Below are 21,479 nucleotides of genomic sequence, written 5' to 3'. Positions count from 1 at the left end.
CTGAAATTGGAGTTTCAGTCATTGAATACTGTATTCGCTAGAAGGAACAGTTTTGTATTCAAATTACAGCCTTTGATGTTTAGCAACTGATCATTACTCCGATTACAGGCATTTGGTGTCAGTGTGCTCTTGCTTTGATCTGGCTGGTTAATTTTATTTTCTGGATTTAAAGCTTCGTCTAGGCTTGTGCTTTAAGATATGTCAACATTTGTCCTGTGCTGTTGAAACTGTAAAGTGCTTGATACAGGTGCCCTGCTCCCAGGAGACCTCGGGGACTCATTTGTCTACCATAAGAACTTGGTCCTTGAGACATTGCAGCCTAAATAGCCTAAATACACTGTTAATTGTTTTGGTACTAAGTCTGTTGTTGTTGTTGTTGTTGTTATTATTAACTATTGAAGGTCCCAAGGTCCAGAATTCCATTAGAGTTTTATACAAAAATAAAACTATACATGCCAAAACCACTGACATTTGGACTTCACCCTCTTTCTGAATTGTCAGGGGTCAAGATAACAGAAAATATATGTTTATCTTTGGAGGGAGAATGTACAAAACCCAAGAGCAAATCTATTGTGCATGTTTTTTTTTATGTTTTCCATAAACCCCAGCTTTTGTACAATTCTACCACAGGAAGCTAAAGAAGGACCTTGTTCAACTGATTGTTCTTAATTTCTGGTCACTGCCAAAGCAGCAGGTCCTGATATTCCTAGGTGAGTATTTTCCCTTGATATTTGACTCTCTGTCTTATCAAATCTTGATCTCACATTTGGTGAACTTTTTCCTGAGCTTCTCCCAGAGCAGGAATAATCATAAAGGGATCCTAGGTGGCCATCTAGGGTCAGGGGTTAAACAGGGACCCCAGAACCATGGATTTGCTTAACCCCACTAACCATCCCTATGTGAACAATGAAGGGGGGACTTGTAACCTGCCAAGGGCCCTGTGGGAACTTAATCCTTCTCTTTCTTCCTCATATCTCCAGACTTCATTTCCATGTGATGTCCATGCCTCTCACTCTCCCTGTACCATTAAATACTCCCCAATTCTCATATCTTTAAACAGACTTTCAAATCATTTTACTGATCTCAACACCCAACATCTAGTCAGGAAGCCAGGGCTATTACTGTAAGGCGTCTTAAACATCAAACCAAAGCAGGCCGTTTGGCGTTCCATGTGCTGTTGGGAACACTAAAAGATCTTTATGACCAATCAATTGTTTTCTTAATAATGCCTGTATACATGAGTATTTGTGTGCATGTGATTCTATGTTTGCGTCTACGTGTGTCTCTGTGTGTGTCTGCGTGGTGCATTCCAGAATGCCAGAGGACATATTTTGTAAATATTAAATAAAATAAACATTATAATATAAAATGTAGTATTTCTGGGGTATTTCCACTTTGTAAACATTGTCCCACTGTTTATGAATAACCCCTGGTGGTATGTTTAATATATAGATTTTTACTTTATTAGTTGTATGTATGTTATCCCGTTTATTTATTTTAATCATTTAAATAAAAACAACACACAAAACAAACATGCATGGATTTTGTAATATACTATAGTTTATAAATTAAATGTTTAATATTGAGAAATCAATTGTGAAATTATTAATTTTCTAGTCATTATTTTAAATGTTTTGCTAATAAATCAATTGTAATCCAGGCAATCACTACATAATTAAAACCTTTAATTAAACAGTGAACTATTTAGTAATTTTCAGCTCAAAAAAACTTTCTTTGAAATGCCAATGAAATCATAGCTATTTTAATATTCTTTATTTGTAGTCTATAACCTGGTTAACTGTAAAATGGGGCTATATGATACAACACTCTATTAAAATCTATGTTGTTTCATTTCCTTTCTTATTTTTTTAAAATTATTATTTATTTATTTTTTTAAATATTAACATTGCATGCAATGATCATGACATGTACAATTATTTATTCTCATTCATTCATGAATGTTGGGCATGACCTTCCCGAATGAAACTTTGACCTTTCCCTACTGGTGTATCATAAAGGTAAAATAATTCTACTAGTGACCTTCAGATCCTCTACAACTTAATATGTAATGTCTCACTGGACAAAAATGTAAGTGTTTGATCAGTCTTCACAGTTGCACAGATACGTTACAGCTTCTAACTGCCCCAGGTTAGGCGTCAAGTTAAATTGGCTTACCTACGAATGACTAAGAGGCTGTAATTCATGCAAAGGAGTAGGTGGATACAAGTCTGCTGAATATTTAAGTGGTTTTCTTCTTCTTTTTCCTCTTGGCTCTTAGCTCATTTGTCACACTTTTTCATACTTCCTAATTTGTTTCAAAGAATATCACCCCCGATGTCTAATTTTGCATACAGTAAGGAGTTGGAAGCCAAACATTCATGTTGAGTCATATTTCTCTCATCAGGAATAATCCTTAAAGTCCCTCAGGTAGCACCTACAATATAGTTAATTAAATGTATTTATCAAGTTTTTTTCTATAAAAAATGTCTAGAAAGGTTGACAAAAACAGCTGATTAAAACATTTTCATGGATTAAATTACTATCGAGCCAATAGCAAAAGTTTTAACTCAACAAAAATGAATGACATCATTTATTTTTTAGAAATGTTTACAATTAATGATGTGATTTGGATTGATGGAGGAACTAAGCTTCAATAGCTTGCCATAAAATTACTGTTTGCCACAAAGGTAATGAGAATGACCATGGTTTACAGCAGGGGTTTGGAACCTTCGGCACTTCAGGTGCTGTGAAGGGTATTTCTCCTCAAGCTTTGCCAAGATTATGGCTCTATGATCATTATAGGAGATGTAGTCCACACTATTTGGAGTACTGAAGATTGCCTAGGTCAATAAAACGAATACTATTGACTTAGGCAATAATCACCTTGAGGGCATTCTTCAAATCTAAATGAATAATTCCTGGTATTAGTGTATGAATTCACATAACAATATCTATCAAATGCAACATATGGATTTTCACAGCTCTAGTTGTGTTACCAACTGTGGCTGCATATGTTCTGTGTTTATATATATATGTATATTTCATCATGAAGCTTAATAAACTACACACAAAGACTAGAGGATTTAAGGAAGGTAGAGGCACAAATAGTAAATGATTTATTTATTTCGCTTTATTTGATTTGCCTAAATGACAGGATGGTGCAAAGAAATGCTTGCACACAGGGCCGGCCTTAGGGGTGTGCGAGCTGTGCGGCCGCAAAGGACGCCATGGCAGCAGGGGGTGCCATGTGGCCGACACAGCTCGCTCACTCCCTGCCCTCCCTATCCTCTACTAGGGCTTAGCAGAGAGAGAGAGAGACTGTAGGAGGTGGAGCCAAGTGGCCGTGGGGGCGGAGCTAACGGAGGCCCGAATCTGCTGCCTGGTAAGTGAGAAGTTGCACACTATGCAAATTCCTAATAATTTGTAAAGGCTATCTCATAGAGCTATGAAAACATATTTAAAGGGTCACTTTAGGCACCCAGACCACTTCAGATTTCAGAGAAATTGCTATAATTACATTGCAGTACTTTAAACAGTCAAACGGCCACTAGAGGCACTTTCTGTTATGCCATGGGTAAGTTAATAGATATGCCCAGTGCCTTTTAAAACAAGAGGTGAGAATTGGTAGATACAAACTCGCCGACCTCCCCCCCCCCCCACACCTCCTTAGTACACTCTGTCACTTTCTCCCAGAGATATAGGGCGAATAACACAGTCAAGAAGGCAAAACCATGGACATCCCCCATGCAAAACGCAACCACAAAAACGCTCCCCATTGACCACGGGATTAGCACAATCGGTAGACACAACACAGAATGGACCCGGGCTTAACGTACCCTGGGGAGTATACATAGAACACTACACCACTACAACCACAAGCACACCCCCAGACCCCGTAAGCGAAAAGGAAGAACTGCAGGTACACCTGGTACCATGTCCCTCTCCTATGCTCCACTGTCACCTTTCCTGAGCACAGAAAGGGACTAACCACACCGAGTCACATGGCACAGAACCGCAAAGTCCATGCTTGAACAAGCTTAAATATGGTAATGTACCAAAAAGTTTGACCGTACAACGCCTGTCACTAAGAACGAAATGTGAAACTATGTATATGCTCCCCCTCCCCCTCCCCCTCCCTTTTTCTTCTGTACCCCTTACCCAGTTTATTACTATCTACATTCACGAAAATGAAAAATAAAGAATTAAAAAAAAAAAATGGCAACTAGATACACGCTCACTATCGCCAGGACCCATTTCGCATCACACATATAGGGCTTCATCAGCTGGGCAATTCGTAATCATTGCCATTTTATATTATTATTGTTTCTTTGTTTTTTTATATTCTTTAAATAAATATCCCTTTTATATATATTTGGCAACCTTTTTTCCTGTTCCTACTAAAAGGAGCGAGTGGGGTCCCTAACCACACATTGCGTTCTTACAAAGCCTATGTTTGGCTCCACCTTTGTGAGTATTCACTTTTGAAGTTTTTAGACTGTGTGTTACTTTACTATCCTATGTTTGTGTCTCTTCTGAGCCATTATCTAGGACCAATTAAGAGAGATTACACTATAAAGAAGGGGAGTGTCAATCCCACAAGCAGTCCCCACTAGTGTTAAGCTCATAAAAGTGTAAGTGTTCAATTGTCTTAACAAGCATTATATAACTATATTTTATGGTTGTACACTTTTGTATATAAATTTATGTCTTACAGGTATATGGTCCATTTGAGTTTAAAGATTTATCTTACTGATGTAAAGGCATATTTTTCAGGTACATTTGTGTCACATTTTAAACACCTTTTTCTACTGGTAATAAGCGCTACACTGTATTTTGGTTAATGTTTATTTATTTTTTGAATTAATATATAAAAAATATATTTGACCCCATCTGCCCCCCCTACACAATACAGTCCTGTACCAGTCCCAACACAGTCGCATACATTAAACCCCTCACACACACACCTCACCCACATTTCACCCCTCACACATAGAGCACCCCTCATGCACATTGCAACACTCACACACACCCACACACTGCCCCAATTACACACACATTCCTCCCCAACACACACACACACACACTGCACCCCTTACGCACATTGTACCCCTAACACACACACACACTGCACCCCCCCCAACAAACCCCCCCCCACACACACACTGCCCCTGTCACACACTGCACCCCTCTCACACATAGTAGCCCTTACACACACACACTGCACCCCTCACACATGCTGCGTCCCTCACGCACACTGCACCCCTAACACACACACACTGCACCCCTAACAAACCCCCCCCACACACACACTGTACCCGTCACACACTGCATCCCCCCCACATACACGCTGCACCCCTCACACACTGCATCGCTCTCACACACACATGGCATCCCTCTGACGCACATACTGCACCCTTCTTACACACACACAGACTGCACCCCTCTCACACACACACATACAGACACACACTACTGCCCCTATCCCTTAATATGGGCACTATCCCTTACTACACCACTACATCCTCTATCCCTATTTCGGCAGACCACAGGTAAGTTGTCAAACTGTTCTTAAACTGTTTTACTACTTACTCCTGTCACCATCACCACTATAGAGGGCTGTAGTGGTTATTGTGCCTGGAATGTTTCTTTAAATAATCTACAAGTGCCCCTCCCGAGATTAGGATCTTGATCCGCCTGCTCTGACGTAGCTGCAAGTCTGCAGCAAAGAGAGATATGTCAAAAATCTGTGTCTCTGTAGTGTTTCAAAATATTATTTTTACTTTCGTCTTTCAATGATTGACCAACAGCAATTTATTATTATTATTTTTTTTTTTTGCAGTGCATATTAATATAACAGACGCGCGTGAGGTACCCCAATGGCAATCCTCAAGCATTGATAAAACACGTGTAACAATGGGGTAGACTAAAATACATGCACAATTTTGTAAGTATGTATATACTAATCAAGGTCAGACGTTAAATGAAGAATTCCAATAATGCATGCAGTGGCGTACACACGACCCATGGGGCCCTGGTGCAAAAATTGATCCGTGGGTCCCCCCTCCACGTGGGCCAGGGCCGCAACACATGGCGGCGGGCACCTGGTCACAGGGCTGCGACCCCTGCGACCGCCGTATGTACGCCAGTGCATGCAGATACACATACACTTAAAGGACCACTACAGACACCCAGATCACATCAGCTCAATGAAGTGGTCTGGGTGCCAGATCCCTCTAGTTTTAACCCTGCAGCTGAAATTGACAGCCGCTAGAGGAGCTTCCGCGATTCTCACTGTGAAAATCACAGTGAGAAAACGCTGAACGTCTATAGGAAAGCATTGAGTAATGCTTTCCTATGGGCGGTTTGAATGCGCGCACGGCTCCTGCCGCCCATGCGCATTCGGAGCTGAGAGGCGGGTCGGGGCGGAGGGATCCCCAGTGCCAAGGGAGTCCGGCGCTGGAGAAATGTAAGTGCTGAAGGGGTTTTAAACACACACTCTCTCACAAACATACGCATACACACTAGCTAACAGACACATACATTTACTGACAGAGACACACTCAGTGACAGACATACATACACACTCACTTACAGACAGACACACATACACACTCACTTATAAAACATACATTCTCACTGACAAACACCAAACAGACTCACTAACAGACACACACAGTAACACACTCACTGACACACACACACACTCACTGACACACACACACTCACTGACACACAAACTAACACACACACTGACACTCACTAGCAGACACACACTCAATAACAGACTAAACACAAACTAACACACAACTAACACACACAGTAACACACACACACAAAAACCAACACACTCACTGACACTAGCAGACACACACACAGACACAGACACAAAAACTAACACTAACACACACACACACTGTAATATTAACACACACACACTCTAACACTAACACACACGTTTGTTTTTTAAATGTGATCCCCCAGCCTCCCTACCTTTGGGAGTGCTGAGGGGATTCCTGCTCTCCCTGGGGTCCAGTGGGGCTGCCTGTGACAGTGGGCACTATGCCTGACATTAAGTCCTAGTCCCTTTAGGATTAGCCAATGCCTTGTTGGGGCTGGGTGTGTGCCCCCTGTGTTAGTCAGTGCAGCTGGTGCGAGCTCCTCGGTGCGAGGAAACTTAGAACCCTCGGGCCATGCAGAGGTGCGTTGGATGGTGAGTGTAACGCCTTCCAAGTTGTGTGCCGGGCTGGGTTTGCCTGTCTTGGGCTGGGACAGCTCCATGTGTGCCTTCCTGATGCGGTCACCTCCCTGAGTCTTGCGCCCCTCCGCTTCACTTGCTTTGTCAGGCTGGTCTTGCTCCTCTGAGGCTTGAGTCTCATTACATGTCGTCGATGAGGGTGTCTTGGGGGTCTTCTCCTGGATATCCCAAGGGCCCCATGGCCCGGTTTGCTGCTGCCCACCCTGGTGCTCAGGTGTGGTCCCGATATGGCCCCTTGCTGGAGCTTGACTTTTGCGGGTGCAGGATTAGGGGGAGCTTCTGTTTCCGTCTGTTGGGCACCTTGTGGTGAAGTGTATGGCCAGTCTGCGGTCAGCGGCTTGTGTATCGGAGGCCGCATGCGAGCTTCCAACTGCTTCCAGAAGGAGGTAAAGATGAGGTTTAGCCGGAGCTCTGTTTCCAGCCATACATTTTGTGGGTAGGCTGTGTGGACGCTATCTGCCATTTTGGAGACCTTTGTGACGGTAGGTTCGGGTCTCTGTATCGTGGTTGCTTTCCCACCGCTTGGCAGGGGCATCTTGTGGGGGTAAACCGGGATGACCCCCACCAGTCCAGAGGAAATTTATGAAAATAACAGTAAAAAATAACTTTCAAAGCTCCAAAAATACAGCCTTCCTAGGTCAAAAGGTTCCACCATCAGAAGCCTTATATTCTGGTTTGTAGATAAAAAAAAAAAACAAAAAAAAAAAAACAACCTTATTCCATAAAAGACTGTGTAGCAGGGGGGCGGGGCCGGACCGCCATGCTGCAAGGTCGCATAACAGAGAAGCTCCTGAAACTTCTAATATTTTCAGCCCACAAAAACTGAAAAGATACTTACCTGAAACCTGGAAGCTGTGGCCAAGTGTAAGAAGGCATCCTGGCTCCGAGGAGAGGCTTGCTGACCGGTTTTAGTCCCTTGGAGGGGTGCTCTCCGTCGTCCGCGATGGGGATCACTCGGGCGGGTGGTGGGGTGGACGGCCGTTGCCCCACTACCCCGCCTAACAGTGCTATGCTAGAAGTACAAAGCGGTGTAGGGCCGGCCTGTTCCCCCCCCTATGGACCGGTGGGGGTGATCCCGGTCCGCACCCTGGGGCCCCAGGAGGTGCAAAGACACCGGCGTACAGAGCTGTGGCAGTGTCTACACGAGGCTCGGAGGCCGCACACAAAATGGCGGAGTCCGCATGGCGAACCGCCACTACTAAAAGAGAGACCAACGATCTTATCACACCGGCACATAGCCAGTGCTGGCCACATAAACACCTGCCTGCAAAGAAGCAACTCAGAACCCAGGCTCCGAGTCCGGAACGAGCCAAGACGTGGAGGAAGAACCAGAGACACACTAAGCCACCACATGCAGCACTGCAGAGTTCAACAGAGGCTGAATCCCACACACGTTCCACCAAGCCCACCCAAGAGCACGGCTTACAGCATGAGATACTGCTCCGGTGTTACAGCAAGGCTCGCTATAATTACCCATCTGCCGAGAGAGGACCGCAACGTTCGGGCCGACTACTTACAGCTGAGGGGATGGAAATACAGAGCAACGAGGCCGGGAGGATCCACACCCTGCCCACGGAGGGCATTGGTTAAACCGCAGGCTAAACATAAGAGGACTGCCACTTCGGCGCCTGCCGCAACCACAAACACTGTACTGCATCTCATGATACCGCTTTTAGGCTCTAGCCTGAATACACATGGTCATCTTAATAGCGAGGGGGCTACCAGGGGGCTGATCTCGACTGACATACCCACACCTGTCTGGGAACTTACCTACTGTTACTTTCACGTTGGGAAGCCTAGCAACACAAGCATATTGAACATAGGCGTGCGCAGCCTATTGCATTAGGGTGTGCACCCTGAAGCACAAGCACACGCGGCGTGTATATATATATATATATATATATATATATGTATATGTATGTATGTATATATATATACACATATATACACACACACACACACAAAGCTGTGTGTGTGCTGTGTGAGGGTGCTGTTAATGTGATGTGTGTGTGAGGGTGCTGGTAGTGTACTATGTGGGTGAGGGTGTTTGTGTGTGCGTGCTTGTGAGGGTGCTGTGAATGTACTGTGTGTCAGGGTGCTGTTTGTGTGTGTGTGTGCACTTGTGAGGGTGCTGTAAATGTACTGTGTGTGAGGGTGCTGTTTGTGTGTGTGTGTTTTTTAGGGTCCTGTTTGTGTTTGTGAGGGTACTGTTAGTGTGCTGTGTGAGTGTGAGGGTGCTGTTTGTGTAATGTGTGTGAGGGTGCTGTGTGTGTGGGTGCTGTATGTGTGTTGGTGCTGTGTATGTGTGTGGGTGATGTGTATATGTGTGGGTGCTGTGTATGTGTGTGGGTGCTGTGTATGTTTGTGGGTGCTGTATGTGTGTATGTGCTGTATGTCTGTGGGTGCTGTATGTGTGTGGGTGCTGTATGTGTCTAGGTGCTGTATGTGTGTAGGTGCTGTATGTGTGTAGGTGCTGTATGTGTGTAGGTGCTGTGTATGTCTGTGGGTGCTGAATGTGTGTTGGTGCTGTGTATGTGTGTGGGTGCTGTATGTGTGTAGGTGCTGTATGTGTGTAGGTGCTGTATGTGTGTAGGTGCTGTGTATGTGTGTGGGTGCTGTATGTGTGTAGGTGCTTTGTATGTCTGTGGGTGCTGAATGTGTGTTGGTGCTGTGTATGTGTGTGGGTGCTGTATGTGTGTAGGTGCTGTATGTGTGTAGGTGCTGTATGTGTGTGTGTGCTGTGTATGTGTGTAGGTGCTGTATGTGTGTAGGTGCTGTGTATGTCTGTGGGTGCTGAATGTGTGTTGGTGCTGTGTATGTGTGTGGGTGCTGTATGTGTGTGGGTGCTGTATGTGTGTAGGTGCTGTATGTGTGTGTGTGCTGTGTATGTGTGTAGGTGCTGTATGTGTGTTGGTGCTGTGTATGTCTGTGGGTGCTGTGTATGTTTGTGGGTGCTGTATGTGTGTGGGTGATTGTGGGGGTGACATTACTTGATATCCCCCCTCCCTTCTTACTTTATGTAGGGAGGGGGGATCCTTCCCTGCTGCTTTCCCTGGTGGTCCAGTGGAGGTGGGGGCAGATCAGTTATCCCCCCTCCCTTCTTACCTTATGCCTGGGAGGGGGGATCCTGCTGCTGCAGCCATCCATCCCTGGTGGTCCAGTGGAGAGTGAACTCTAGCCCCGCAGGGGTAGAGTTCACTCACGCGAGATCTGAGCGTTGCCGCGGCAACGCTCAGATCTCGCGAGAGGAACCCGGCGGAGCTGCTGGCAATAGCTCCGCCGGTCCTCTCCTGCCTCCCTCACTGCCTGTGAGCCGGTGAGGGGAGGCTGAGAGCAGAGCCGGCGCTCGGATAGCGCCGGCTCTGCATGAGCCGACAGGGGGGATCCTGAGATCTCCCCTGCCGGTCTCAATACATAGGCGTGCCGCGGGGATTAGGGTGTGCCCAGGCACACCCGGCACACCCCGTGCGCACGCCTATGATATTGAAGCATCTGCCTACTCAGAGATATACACTCACTCACCCATTCATTCACTAAGCGTCTGCCACGCTTATATTAACATGGTCACTAGATAGGCCTAACCACTCTCTCATACTCACACGCTGACCTACACAACTCTGTTTATTCGTATTAAATTTTTAAAAATGTGCATAGTTTCTCCATGCCATTTGTATCTATATGTATACGAAATTCCTGGCATTAGCTATTGTGGCATTGCTGGCGTACCTGTAACCTGTATAATCCATGCACAACAAAATAAAGAATTTTAAAATAAAAAAGACTGTGTAGCAGGAATTTATAGGATAAGTTGTTCAGCTGCAACTACAGCTCCACCCATCATATAGGATGATAGGTACTGCTTAAAAAGTTGTGGCTGCTATCATTAACCTTTTCAGTTTAATTAACCAGCTGTGAGCAGTGATCTCTGAGGAGTGAGATATCCATCAAAGTTGTGAATGCATACCACATGCACACGTTGGACAAAAGTTGGACAGCAAAGGAGGAAGTAAAATTACTCTTTTTATGTCATTGACCCAGGGGGCAGTGTGTTTATCTGCAGAGGTTTGGCAAATTGCTACAGTTATAAGCTACTCTGCATGTAAAGAGAAAATAAGCAACATTACTTTGCAATGACGTAATGCATTATGGTACGTAGAGGGTCCCTTTATCTCGTGACTGGGTTGTCACTGTAAGATAGTTAGACACATTGTATCTTTTTCACATTTTCAGCCTGAGTGGAAATAACTATTTTACTGCATCTGTAAGTGACTTGGTATTCTGTAATAATCTGAAGTTTTATAAATCAATTTAAGTCAATTCCTTTTAATAGTTACAAACAGAATGTGCTGTCTACCATCTTAGCATAATTACCCTTTCCCTGCCTGGACAAGTTCCTTAATTAAAACAGACTCTCATCAACACATAATCTCTTTATTGCTCTGAGGTATAATAATTCATTTGACAGCTCATATCCTCTCCCTTATTGTTAGGATCCTCTAATAGCTGGTATTTTCTGCCATGTTGCTTTGGGGACAGGTCCTTCACAAATATAATTTTAGTGTTGCGTATTGCTTCTGCATTTGCACTCAGTGTTAAAGGTAGAATTTGTGTAGAAAATGTTAAATTAGTGTTAGGGTAAATATTGTGGGGTGCAGAAACTCCAGCCCCTTATGAATGTCATTAACCCCTTAAGGACACATGACATGTGTGACATGTCATGATTCCCTTTTATTCCAGAAGTTTGGTCCTTAAGGGGTTAATATTGTATACCTAATATATACCTAATTATATCCAGTTTGGAAAATTCTGCCAAAGTTTTTACACTGAGCCCCTTAGAGGGACATTTTGAAAGTATATAGAGAAGGGGCGGCAGAGGGTTGATACTATCTCTCCAATTTCAATTTATGGTCAAAAAAGATCAAGATGACAGCCAAATTATGTTCTCTCTCCAGTTTCAATCTATGATAATAATCACGACGACAGTCAACTATGTTCTAAAAGGTAAATACATACAATAGGTGGAACACTATTGACGAATCTGTGGAAAAAATATCACATAGGATAATACCGTAGGAGTATAGTGGATAATACGAGGTAAATTACAATACTCACAAACATGGAGCCAAATAAAATCATGAGGCTCTCATGAGTTGTGCTGAGGGACTCATAAACGATATCCCCAATCCTGTTTCCCAATGTTGTTGGTGGAAATAACGAATGGAAGTGCCTTCTCAAAGGTAAACTTTTCTTTATTAATCAAATAAGCACATATACCAATGTGCACAAGGTGATTTAAAAGGATGAAATGGGTATCTATATATGGGTGCTGTCAGAAGCAAATCCCAAAGATAAAGATATTCTAAAAGGAGTAGAATATGTTGGTGGCCATAAAAACAGCCTCACAAGCAAGCCCTGAATCCGGCCACAATTGCGTCATTCGTAGCCCACGTGCAGTGCCCATCCTCTGCTTGCAATTCTGCCATGGAAGTTATTATGCAACAAGTGTTGCCAATTCCAACATAAAACATAATAAAATAAATTTTGCAAAACACCTTTCTTGGTCTCTTCTCAATGTCTGATGTATCACTATTGCACCAAGAAGATATTCCGCTATGGTAAACAATTTAGTGTGGGCGTTTGCTTGAAGCATGATGAGTATAGTGCGCTTGCTCCAACCAGCAGGGATTAATAGAACCCAACTGGGAGGTCAGTTTGAGATCTTGACTCAGAGTTCAAGAACCACTGTCCTAAATATTTTTTTTATTGGAGGTTATTAATGTGATGTGTTCATTCAGAAATTCATTCATTCATTTATCCATTCACTTTTTATTTGTTTGTTTTTAACGGATCAGTAAACACAATCAAGACTTGCATTATTGTTCGAGATATTTGAGCTCTCTGTAATATTTTTCACTGAATCACTGACAAAGTAATTATGTCTCAATTTACTCTACATCGTGGTGTCTACATCAACCTCAACCGAAGAGAAGTTTCAGGCTTTATTGTATCAGTGAACATAACTGCCACACGATCGGTCTCTTCAGTATGGAGGCCAACATCATCCTGTGCGATATAAAGTTTTTCCCATTAAAACAAATAGAAACAGCCATGAGTAGAAATACCATTTTTTTCTATGAACGCAGTATAGACAATGTCAGCCTTGTTGTTTTCTTTGAATTGAAATAAGAGGTAAAGAAAATAGCATATCCCAAATTATCATCATAACATTTCCCCTCGAAGATATTGTTCTCTAAATCACGCATAATCCCCTATATCTTGCATAAAATCACCATGAGAATTTGAAAAGGGTAATTGTGTATTATTTACAAATGTGTGTGAACGTTGAAATAATGCCTACGTTTGACTACGCCAGTCAGTATAGAGTGTATATTGTGGGAACTGAGTACTCCAGATACAATGCTGTCGTGTTTGGGGCAAGACGCGTATTTCTGCTTGTTTGGGGCAAGACGCGTATTTGATTGACAGTGATGCTAATGGAGTTAACCCAACATAACAATCTTGGTGTCAATCACAGCAAAATTACATCAATTTTCCTGCCATGAGTAAGAACTGTTTAAAAATGTGTTTGCTAATTTTTGCAAGGGATAGTAAAACATCAAATCGCAAATGTGACACACCTTTCCATTACAACTATCAAACAAAGAAAGTCTTGTGGGGCGAGACATGTCATATGCTAATTGTGTTGTATCCATATGACAAGGGTGTGTTGATTTTGTGATTATATTTTCTTTGGAATAGTGATGTGGCCAAATCAAGATATTTGCAACTTCTATATGACCTATAAAATATAGGCAACAAAGAGTGTCTTAATGCTGTGTTCAGATTGTAGAAACTTGTCTATAAATATACTGTGGATTTGAAAGTATTGGGGGATGTAAATAGATAGATCTCCAATTCTAGACAAACGGCCAATTCTATGTATAGAGCACAAAGTGATGAGGGCAAAGAATAGCACAAAATACTGGAGTCATGAAACTTGAAAAGGACGAAAAGAAAAAGTAAAATGAATAAGGGGAGCCATAAGACTGATCATGAATCAGGAAGGAAACAAAAAAAAGAAAAAGTGAAACAAAAGAACACAGAATAGCACTTGAGAGCCATCAAACGGCACAGTGAAAGACGTTACAAAATCAGAAAAGAACATGATTGAAATGTCAGGTTCAATGGTGCAACAAAACGTTGACTGGACAGGTCAAAGAAAGGCAATTAAAATGAATTGTTAGATGAATAGTGCAAGTGCTGGTGGGCATATTAGCCCCAGATTCCTGAGATATTTATTAGCGCCCTTAGATGAAACTGCTACATGTCCTGGAACTTTTAGGATAGTATGAAGCTATGCAATGACTGCTAAGCGTGTATCCTCAGTTCTGACTTGGCATCTTGTGTAGGTTACAGAAGACATTCCTGTCCTATAGTCATTTGGTAGGGACCCTTGGGTTGAAGAACATAGGTGGTGGCAAAGCAGGTCCTCTTGTGTGAAGCAAACCACTACTTGCATATTTATTATCAATGTCCTTCTTACTGCCTTTGGCTAGGATTTGGAACAGTTACCCAACCAGCTGTTATTTGACTTCAGCTTCCACGATGACTGTCCATCCTACAGGATGTACTAAGTGTATAATTTCCATCTGACTCGTTCTTTCACTTTTACCTTGCACTCCATATCGAAGAATAGTTTTCACCGTTTTATGTATTAAATTTAAAAGTGAATGTTTTTATTTCCTGTCCTATAACTAACTCCATACTGAAATTGACAATTTAAAAAGATTCTCCCCAGCACTGGTATGAATGCTCAGCATAATATTGTGCTGCATACAGAGTGCACAAGTCTCAATAATGATACAGAGGACATGTGTGTCATCAATTTATATTTTTGGTCACCCTCTTGGATCATACAATTTCTCAGAGAGCAAACAGATTTCTCTCCTTGTGATTAGTCGTAAAAAAAAAACATGGCATTGACATGGTAATTGCCGTAGAAATAAAAAGCTTGAACTTAATGTGTATTCCTAACGCTATAGAGTCCTAGTCACCCCCTCCGCAATGGTCAAAAGATACTTACCTTTTATCCCATGAAGCACTGCATTGCTGGCCTTCTCATCCTTGGATGAGTCCATTAATCTTGATCTCAAATCAAAATGTTCATCTGGGCCAATGAGTATAAAGTTAAGTTTGAGCAATTTCTGCAGAAGTGCCTCTAATAGCTCTCATTATGATTAAAATGAGAGGGACATGGCACCCAGACCATTTTGTTGCGTGCCTATAGTGTCTCTTTAAACAGCACAGAGATTTCTCGCTTTAGACTCCAGGAAGGCAAACTATGAGGCCAAAGGAAAATCTGTGTCTTTTTAGGTCATAAATAAATCACCTGTGTGTTTCAGTAGTGTAGATTGCTTATCAAGTTGTGCATTTACTCACCAGTTTAAACACAACGTTTAAGTTCGGGGCTGGATAGAATCAATCTACAAATGAGAGAGACACATGGAGAGTCAGGTGTAGAGTTAAATATAAAATATGTCTACTTGCCCTTTCTGATTGAGTAAATACAACAATTAATTATTCCAGCCAATTCTAAAAGACAAACTCAAGCTTTTGTTTTGATATGCCCACTGAATGAAGGCAAACATGTATTTTCTCTTTACTAGCAAAGAAGGTTCCTATAATTAAATGATAAGGCTATTCACAAACAACCCATAGAATGATGATTAGATCATGTAACTCCTTTCAGTCTGTCCTGAGAAAGTTAAACCTGACACTTATAATTTCACTGCAAGTTAATAGTTACCCTGGGACACACACATCTACATAAAGAGTACATTTAATTTATTTAAAAAAGCTATCGTGCTATATTTCCATTTTAAACTTCCTGCAAAATATAATTTGAGTGTTTTAGGATCTACAAATAGCATTTGTTACATGAGAAACTCATCGTACAAAAAAAGTGTGTCCATTCACTAAATTATATATTTTTTGACATGTTCCCTGATGCAATTACCAAGTTAGATATTCACCAAAATGATACATTAGCTTATATCTGCAGATATGCCTCTGAGTTATCTGAATGGTTCCTGTTTTAAATGATATTGTGTGATTATGCAGTTTTCAAAGCAGGTTACTCGTGAACTTTATAGATTCCTGCAGTCGAGGCTTGATGAAGGCGTATTTATTGCAATATTCCCCAGAGGGAGTCATCAACATTAATAATGGATGCCTTCCCTGACATCACTTTATCTGGAGAGGATAATTCAATTAACTGGGGAATGGTCTTATTCACTTCCAGACAACATGCTAATTTTAGTCGCTTTCCACTGGCTCCGTTAAAAACTCTATATTTATCACACTCCCATCAGCAGGTCCAAGAATGTGTTGTTGGTACAGGTACTCCTCACTTACCGACCGGGTTCCTACGACCTGGTCGTAGAACGACTTGGTCGCTAAGTGAGGAGTTAAGTGATTTCCTGCTCTGGTGCGCTTGTCTATGTTCGGGGAAATTTCCCCGAACATAGACTAACGCACCAGAGCAGGGAATCCTTCTAATCTATGTTCGGGCAAATTTCCCCAACCATAGATTTAAGGGATTCCCTGCTCTGGTTAGCATGTCTGTGTTCAGGGACATTTCCCCAAACATAGATGAATACAGCAGATCAGGGAATCCCTCTAATTCCCACTAAGGCTCGCACTTACAACCCCGCGAGAGAGCTGGTCGTACATGCAAGCCGTCGTAAAACAGGTGGGTCACAAAACGAGGACCACCTGTAGTAGAAAAAAAGACAAGAAACAGGTAGCAGGGAACAGACTGAGTAACTGTACCCAACCGGGGCAGTCACAGTCTGACCACGCTAACCTGTGTACCGCAAGGAGACTCCAGGGGTCTCCAGGGGTTTAACCCCTAAAATTAGTCGATGCAAACCAAAGAAGAAAGATGCTAAAGGGTCTCAAGCTAGAGCAAGTTGTGAGACCCCGTGCATCCCCTGGATATCAATATAGCCAACTGGAAAATAAGGATGTGCCTGATGATTGGCTCAATAACCCAATAAAAGGTGAGGCTAAAGTAAATACTACAACTAAACAAAGTATATACAAAAAAACAAATCCCTCACAAAGTGATAGTATCAAAACGCCCGACGCGCGTTTCGGTGCTTAGGTAGTGCACCTTCGTCAGGGTCCCTGACGAAGGTGCACTACCTAAGCACCGAAACGCGCGTCGGGCGTTTTGATACTATCAATTTGTTGTTCTCACATGGGCACTTACTAGACACCTTGGGTGTGGAGCACCTTGATGATGCTCTAAACCACTACGTTTGATTTGTTTTTCCCCTTTTTTCCTTCTATGTCTGTCTAGTTAGTTTTACAGGGAGAGAGGCTTTATAAAGTAACTGTCAGTGCATTTGCTACTGACCTTTGATTTTGTTCTATATTTCTCTCTCCCTCTATCTATCTTTATCTCTACTTGCACTATTAGGACCCCTAGTATATATTTTTACATTTTGAGTCTTTCTATAGGACTCCTGTACACTTGAAGGAAGGGGGGCTAGGGACCTATATTATACCATCGATTTTTAGGTTGGTGGATATGTTTAGGTCCCATTCCTTTATATGCAGTAGAGGACTGTATGGCTTTAGGGTTACTAGGTGTATGGATACTTTCATTTAGTATTTTTCATTCAAGGAATTTTTTATTTTTTGGATTTCTTGTATCCTATATATACCTCTGCACTTTTGCTATAGTGCATGTGTTCCCTTTTCCTGTTTTATCACATAGTAGGGATTTGTTTTTTGTATATACTTTGTTTAGTTGTAGTATTTACTTTAGCCTCACCTTTTATTGGGTTATTGAGCCAATCATCAGGCACATCCTTATTTTCCAGTTGGCTATATTGATATCCAGGGGATGCACGGGGTCTCACAACTTGCTCTAGCTTGAGACCCTTTAGCATCTTTCTTCTTTGGTTTGCACCACCTGTAGTAGCACTGCCTTCTTCAATGTAATGAAGACCCCTTTGACCCTAGCAGGAGTCTAACGGAGGGGTACATGTATTTAATAAATGTTATATTACATATGAAGACTTGCCATACTAGAGCCATAGACATAATTTGTGTCCCCATCAGATACCGAGACGGTCATTCACTAAAGTGAGAATTCTAAGTGAATTCAAAGTGAATTTCAAATTTAAGGTCAAAAACTGTCAAAAGGTCAAAAACTATTTTCAACATTATTTATGTTTTCAGGTTAGCTACTCTGATCTTGAACTTGAATTTCACTTTCAATTTTCACTTTAGTGAATAGGTCTGTTGGAGTCACTTGCCTATATGACAGTTGCAATGAACATTGCATTACCAGCACGATAAGTATCTGTGAGAAGCCATAATATGTCATCCTCCAGTTGCCCATTTTGTCCTACTTGCCTATATTCTATCTATTATAGTGTGCCAAGCATTTGTAGTTACAAAGCCTACACTATCCCACCCAGTGATTTATATCACACAATGCCTTGTTAAAAAAAAAAAAAAAACACAATTTGGATGACAAATGCCAATAATAAATCTTGGCTTGGGATTTGTCTATTATGTAAATAGGTCAAATTAAGGGCATCATACCAATGGAATCATGTACATGGAATCCAATCTATTTTGTGTTGAAATCGTCTTGCATTCTCTGGTTTAGAAAGTGTGGTTGCCAGACGTTTGGACCTAATGCATGCAAGCTGGAGATACATGACATCTCGCTAAATGTTTTTTTATTCCTTGGTGGATGAGATTCAGCATGAAACAGTTGCTTATCTCACTATCTGAACTGTGCAGACTACTTTTCAACAATCAGCTTTCCAAGAATCAGTCAGCATTGTTTGCAAAAGCAAAGCTGGGAATTTTCTAAACAAATAATAACGCTTTACATTCAATTGATTGTTGGCTGTTTTCTGTTACGCCATCTGTTATTTGTATGAACATGCTGTACCGAAAAAGCCGTGCTAATTGGAAAACGAAGTGTAAGAGTGCCAATATTGCTAAAATAAGGCGTCCTGGAATAGCTGATTATTTACACTTGGTGCACTCTGATATAAGTTATATTATAGGTGTCTTGAATTAAATGTGGAACAAAAAAAGGTTTTAGATAGGCAAATTCCCATGAGACATGTACCGTGGATGCACAAACATAGTCATTACTGATGGATGGGGCTCCTCTACTCCAACTGAGTACTCAATCGCTGGGGTAGAATCTCAAAAGTAATTATAACGGTCCCCCAAACATCAGTCGAGGCTTAATTAAGGGGTAACTCGGACACAATATATTGGGGGTTTAATTAACTGGAGATTGGTTTTATTCACTTCCAGACAACATAGTGCCGTACAATAGTCAGGGGCAGGCAGCGCAGGTTCAGAAATAGTATAACAGACAGGTAGGTCAAGGACCAGATATCAACAGGATTCACAGAAACGTACACACCGAGGAACACAGTATGACTGATGACTGTGATTACATAGGGGAGAGGTATCCACCTCTCGCATACTATTGGTTCAAGTGATTAGTCCCTTTAAGAGACAACAGGTGTTCTTCCCCTTTAAGAGGCCTTTAAGAGGCCATTTTGAGGCATGCGTGCGCATAGGACCTTGTCATGTTGTGGAGTCTCCACAGGTGGGCACGGCTGGGGAGAGGAGCTTCCTGCAAGCCCCAGCGTGATGGAGAGAGCCATGGCACCATGCCCATGTGCCACATGGACATTGGCTGCTCGTCCTTGGGGCTGAGCACACCTGAGTCTCTGGCGTGCGCTGAGGGGGCCCGCATCAGCCACGGACATAGATACGGCGAGAGACCCCCACGTAAGGGTAATCGGGACATATGCACAGCAATGTAGTTCTAATACTGTTAATTAAAAAAAAATTTACATGTAAAAAATAACCGTATTATATTCTGATATTAACAATAACATATATTCAAATAATTTCTCTGTCTCACCGCCAAAACAATTCCCCTGATCAGGGGGCTAAAATGCATTGCTGACTAGAGGACCCCGCTGACTTTATCGGCAAGTGTTATGTGGAACATTAGACTTAACATTTTAAAGTACATTTAAGACACTATTACCCAGTTATTCAGTGTAATGGGAAACGTAATCTTTCCAATAACAAAGTAAAATAGATATACATTTAAAATCTATACAGTATGGTATAAGTAATGCATTTGCCAAAAAAATTAACATTCTACGACTAAAAATACATTGAAATCAAATACGACTAAGTTTACTAAAGTAACTGTTAATGAAAGTTTTTATATGGCAATGATGACGATTAAGGGATACATTCATTAAGGAATTTCAATATGACCATAAATTGTGTGTCAGGTGCTGCAGTGAGCTGTCTATGCAAGGACGTTCTCAAACATCTCTAAATGCAACCAGTCTTGTAAACGGGAAGGTGCGATAACTATCAAAGCACGAGAGACCGGGCAAAAATTACAGAAAAAACACTCAAGGTCATTGCAGCCCATGATTAAAGGAACTAGGTACTGAATCAATAGGTTCACATGCTTTAACATGATGTATAGCGTTATTTGTTTAATAATCTATCCGGTATTAGGGCTTGGAATGCAATCTAATACCATTATAGTTGCAAAATAAATGAAAAATTTGACAACTAGAAGTGGTTCCGTCACAAACATTTGTTTTTTTCTTTATCCAGTTCATTCTTTGAATGTATATATATACATATATAGAGTTTTAGTCAGAGTAGCCAACCTGAAAACATAAATAAAATGTTGAACAAATTTTTCCAGTTTGACAGTTTTTTACCTTATATACATACAGTATCTCACAAAAGTAAGTACACCCCTCACATTTTTGTAAATCTTTTGTTGCCAACAGTTTAGACATTAATGGCTGTGTTGAGTTATATTGAGGGGACAGTAAATTTACACTGTTATACAGGCTGTACACTTACTACTTTACATTGTAGCAGAGTGTCATTTCTTCAGTGTTGTCACATGAAAATATATAATAAAATAATAAAATATTTACAAAAAAATGTGATGGGTGTACTCACTTTTGTGAGATACTGTATATATATATATATATAAACAATAAGTATAGCTGCACTCACGGTTGGAGATAAAATCTTCAATGCTTTATTTAATTCATTAAAATAGGATCGACGTTTCAGTCCAGCTTGTGGACTTTCCTCAGGATCAAGACACAAAAGATCCTGAGGA

Source organism: Pelobates fuscus, chromosome 1 (genome assembly GCF_036172605.1).
Source record: "Pelobates fuscus isolate aPelFus1 chromosome 1, aPelFus1.pri, whole genome shotgun sequence".
NCBI classification, from domain to species: domain Eukaryota; kingdom Metazoa; phylum Chordata; class Amphibia; order Anura; family Pelobatidae; genus Pelobates; species Pelobates fuscus.
The sequence above is the reverse complement of the archived record's forward strand: the minus strand, read 5'-3'. Positions refer to the sequence as shown.